Genomic DNA, 5401 nt, shown 5'->3' with positions numbered 1-5401 from the left:
GATATTTTTATCAATAACTTATCATATTTTAATTTCATCATGATACTCACACTCATTATTTCCAAATCGATTTGTTTAATAGTTTTTAGTCCTCTTTTATATCGCATTCATAATAACGATGGTAATCATAATAATTAGATGATACTAATATTAGTTTTAATAATAATAATAATAATAATAATAATAATAATAATAATAATAATAATAATAATAATAATATTCATGATAATACTAAATATTATAATAATAATAATAATAGTAATAATAACGATAATAACGATAATATTAATAATAATCTTAATAATAATAATGATATTAATACTAATAAAAATGACAAATTTTTAATAATAATACTTATAACGATAATGATAATAATAATAATAATAATAATAATAATAATAATAATAATAATAATAATAATAATAATAATAATAATAATAATAATAATTAGATTATAACGACGATAATAACGATGATAGTAATAATAATCATTTTAACAATATTAATACTAAAATTAATAATAATTCATTTGACTATATCTTTTAATTCGTTCATCGAAACCACACGATTCCTAAATGAAAAGTTATCAATTTTTCGCCAGATTTCCAAAGACATGCATATCATATACCTTATCTCAATCGCATATGTATCAAATTCGTGATTTATCATAACTATCTAACGACAAAAATTAAATATACAAGCATGCATAATCATATATACTCGAGCACTAGTCAGGGATACACTATTAATATATAAAAGTTAAGTTATGAGTGCTCACATATCAATATTGAGATTCAATATTGTAGAAAAGTACGTAGACGCTACAGAGATGATAAACACTAGTTTGACCTCACGAGTATACCCCCGAACCATACCTATAACCTCCATAGCTATAACCCATAATTTCCTTAGTTTTATCCCGCTCATAAAACCCATTTTGAAATAACTCGCTCATGACCTCGTCGTAGTATTTTATGTATAATACTAATAATAATAGTAATAAGATTAATAATAATATTATTGTTAATATTAATAATAATAATAATAATAATAATAATAATAATAATAATAATAATAATAATAATAACTATAATATATATATACATTGAGATTGAGAGAAGAATGAATTATGAATGAAAATGGAACCAGTTCGATCGAGCTTTTAAAGAGTGTAGCCACCAAACACCCACCATGCGATCGCATGGTTTCGATGGGTAATGGCCATGCGATCGCATGGCCAACTGTCTCTAGCTCAATTCGTTTTAAAAACGTGGGCGGCCAATGATTTATTATATAATATATATAATAAATTTAATTTATATAATTAATTATATATTATATTATATTTATATGCATAGTTAATTTATAAAATTTGTTCCGATAATTTGTACGTTGACTCTTGACTTATGTTCCGGTTTGGGTTTCTCGAACGTCCTTTCGTACGCTGAGAAACTCCGCACTATACGTTACGCGATGTGTACCTTTATAAATAATTATGCATAAAACCTTGATAATCTATATAACTCGAAGTATAATTTATACATTTGAGTGTTATGGTCATTTGCTTCTATAAATCGACTACTCAATATTTGTTAAAATATATTACATAATATTATTTAGAATCTTTATTATAAGAAATATAAATATAATCAATTAGTTATATATCTAAATAAATATTATATTTTGTTATTTATAAATTATACATATTATCATTTAGAAATTTATATAACAATAAATATTTATTCAAAATATTTTTCTACCGATATACTTTATAGTTTTTCAAAACTAATTATATTTAAAGTTTATAAAATATAAAATCTACATCCTTTAAATAATAGAAATTATAATATCGAATAACGTTTACACTTTAAAACTTAAATTGATGTAGTTCATGTATGTACTAGTGTTATTAACTTGTTAAACATTCTAGTTAACCTATTTAAATATCAATCGAGTCACTAATCGGATACTATTATCATTTATTAGATTATGCGAAATATATAGAAACACGTTTTTAATTACACGTTGTAGATTATTTACATATTTATATTCAATTAAACCACAAACCATTATTATTTATAACTTGTCAAAAGGTTTCTAGAAAGATTCTAGATTTTAAGATAACGTTAAAACCTTTATCCTTATCATAATGACTCAGTAACAATTTGTCAAAAGTGATTCTAGATTTTTATAAAATTATATTCTTTTTAAAGAAGACGTGACACTTTTGTTTTTTTCATATAAATTACATTACCATTTTCCGAATACCGTTAAAATGAACGATTTCTCATATCAACGTAGACCTCACAATAAAGACTCATAATCATACAATGTAAATGATAAATCAATCATTTGATATTGTCTTCTAATTTCACCGATAAACATATTGAAATAAATACGTTCATGTAAAGTATTATACGTTTAATACTTTGTTAATGTTTTCAAGTTATAATATATATATATATATATATATATATATATATATATATATATAATGGTTCGTAAATCTTCAAAACTTGTTCAAGGTTAAATGAATGTATGAACACGGTTTAAAATTCTTGAGGTTCATCTTAACAAACTTTGCTTATCATGTCGGAATAATATAAAGATAAATTTTAAATTTGGTCAGAAATTTCCGGGTTGTCACACTTGTCCTCCTTTTAACGAGTAAGTATTACGTATAACTTAGGTTCGTATTTTTGTATGTTTGCTCAGTAATGTGAGAAAAAAGTGCCTAGATAGTTAACCCTAGTGACAACTGGTGATAGATTAAACTTAACTAAGGTAATATAAAATATAAAGATAAAAGGGATAGGTAGGAAGAATAAGATACTGATGGAGAACTGTTAAAAGAGTTTAACTTCCTAGAATGAATACTAAACCTCAATCAATCGGGTTAAGAACCTAATATTTGTCACTGAGAGTTTAGGTGTTGAAGATTCTGGCTAAGACGGATATCCCTACTCCCAACGTTAACCTTAGATGATTTAAACGACCTTGAGGATAGAATCCTAGGTACATGAATAAAGTGGTATATCCATAAAGGAAAGTCTCAACTTTTCATAATCCTAGTTGGTTTAACTACAGTACATTCCTCCACTTACTACTAAGCTATGCCTTAACATTAGCATATGTGCAATCTTAGGTATCCTAAGGTACTGCTAATTGGGTTAAAGGTCTCTCCTTTGCGATCACTTACTCAACCCCGGATCATCTTACAACATCTAACCAACGTTGCTTCTGACACGAATCGTGCTTTTGAGTAGGCTAGTGTTCACTGAACTTGATAGGACCCTAGATGCATGAATACCAATGAATGTGAAGAATAGCCATTAAGATTGAGAGAGAAAGTCAATCAGTCAAGATTGACTTTCCACGGCTCTCTTGAAATCTCTACATAACAGTGGCTAAACTTAGCTAATCTAGGGAGCCTTGGATCCTTTATATAGCCTCGTATAAAGGATCCTCCATAAGGCTAGGGAAACTCGTATTACTCCATTCTCGGGTACCTAACAATCTCCCCCCAGGAGTGAGACGGGTTTCCAAAAACTAACTCCCTAGTAAAACATACAACATTACAAGGAAAGAATCAACTATTGCTAACTAACTCCCCCCTAGATCCTCGAATTGTCACGCTAACAATCTTCTTTCGACTTTGTTTGAGACTTGAACTTCATCGTGATATCTTCGCTCTTTCAACGGTCTTTGAGTGTGCACAGTGGAATGCACATTGAAGAACACATCACAAACTAAATATGTTACTATCAATCCCTCCCTTGACTTAGTTGTGATATGTCTTTAGAATTTGCTTGGATTGAGAGGTCGTTTTGAAACTTTAGAAGCTCCCCCCTCAAAGTATATGGGCTCGCATCAAAGTGTCATGACGTAAATACCGTCGGTTTCAACACCGAGACACGCCTCTTGAACTTTCATCGTTCCAAATAGTATTTTTGATACTAGTCATATGAAAACTCCCCATATGATGTAGGATCTTCTTCGAGTCACTAGCTCCCCCCCAAACAAACAATTCTTTCTTTTAAGTCCGAGTCCTATACCGTACATGTATAGAAGTCACACGCACATCAACCATATGTATTTCTCCCCCACAATGATGCTCGCATGAAATAAGAGCTTCATTGTTTAAAATGGTTGACGTGCTCGGCAAATCTCCAAAATATCATGAAGAACATGTATGAGAAAAGCCGTGTAAATCCGAGCCAATAAAAGTTAGAAAAAATGAATTTCTGCACTTTAATGTTGCTTGTGTAGTGATACTTTTAATAAGAAGCTATTTTAAATGAATTTTAAAGCTTTTTTTGGTTTCCTTCATGTTCTTCTCCCGTGTAAATCTTCTTCCTGGTCTCAATGTTGATAAAATCGTTGTATTGATAAAATTCATTTCTTCAGCTACAAGCTTCTTCTTCTCCCGAACTGAACTCCAAGCTGTTTAGGGTTTCCTCCGTGAGGATCCACCCTCAATCACCATCATCAACATGTATTCCTCAATGAAGAAGATCTAAAAGGAAAAGGATGTTGAACCTACCGAGTTTGAACAGAATGTTGCTCAGGCTTTGTTTGACTTGGAGAACACACACCAAGAGCTCAAGAGTGACTTGAAGGACTTGTTTATTAACTCTGCAAGTCAAATTGAAGTCTCTGGAAACCGAAAGGCAGTTGTGATTCTTGTTCCTTATAGATTAAGGAAGGGGTTTCGCAAGATTCATACTAAGCTTGTTAGGGAGTTTGAGAAGAAGTTCAGTGGAAAAGATATTGTGGTCATCGCCACCAGACGTATTGTTAGGCCACCAAAGAAAGGTTCTGCAGCCCAAAGACCTCGATCTCGTACCTTAACAACTGTGCATGATGCCATGCTGGAAGATGTTGTGTACCCTGCTGAGATTGCAGGAAAACGTGTTCGATACAGACTTGATGGCTCCAAAATCATCAAGATCTATTTGGACCCAAAGGTTCGTAATGATACCGAGTACAAGCTAGAGACATTCAGCGGAGTTTACAGGAAGCTTTCTGGTAAAGACGTTGTCTTCGAGTACCCAATGACAGAAGCTTAAGATGTGTTTAAGTAGCTAGGCTTTTGAGTCAGGTTGCTTTACATTTTGTCATGAATGAATATTGACAAGTCTTGTTTCTACTTTCTGAAATTTTGGCTTATACTATATTAGTCTTCTCTTATTTGATCCTTGACTATTTATTCTTAAAAAAAAAAAAATAATAAAAAAAAAAATGGCCTCCCCCCACATTTTTGGAGGTAATTTGGAGTAGGTAAGCATCGTTCGTGCTGCTTCGCACAACGTACGATTACGTCGTTCGACGACTCCATTTTGTTGGGGGGTCCGAGCAGCAGAGAACTGATGTTCAATGCCTTGGTCTTTCAAATAACTAT

At 30.9% G+C, this 5401-nt stretch overlaps 1 pseudogene; it reads left to right on the top strand.

Moving 5' to 3' along the window:
* The first annotated feature begins 4493 nt into the window (after positions 1–4493).
* On the top strand, positions 4494–5197 carry LOC139866973 (small ribosomal subunit protein eS7-like; annotated as a pseudogene).
* Positions 5198–5401: the final 204 nt, after the last annotated feature.

This window comes from Rutidosis leptorrhynchoides, chromosome 9 (genome assembly GCF_046630445.1).
Source record: "Rutidosis leptorrhynchoides isolate AG116_Rl617_1_P2 chromosome 9, CSIRO_AGI_Rlap_v1, whole genome shotgun sequence".
Classification (NCBI taxonomy): Eukaryota; Viridiplantae; Streptophyta; class Magnoliopsida; order Asterales; family Asteraceae; genus Rutidosis; species Rutidosis leptorrhynchoides.
This window is presented reverse-complemented; position numbering and strand designations above follow the sequence as displayed.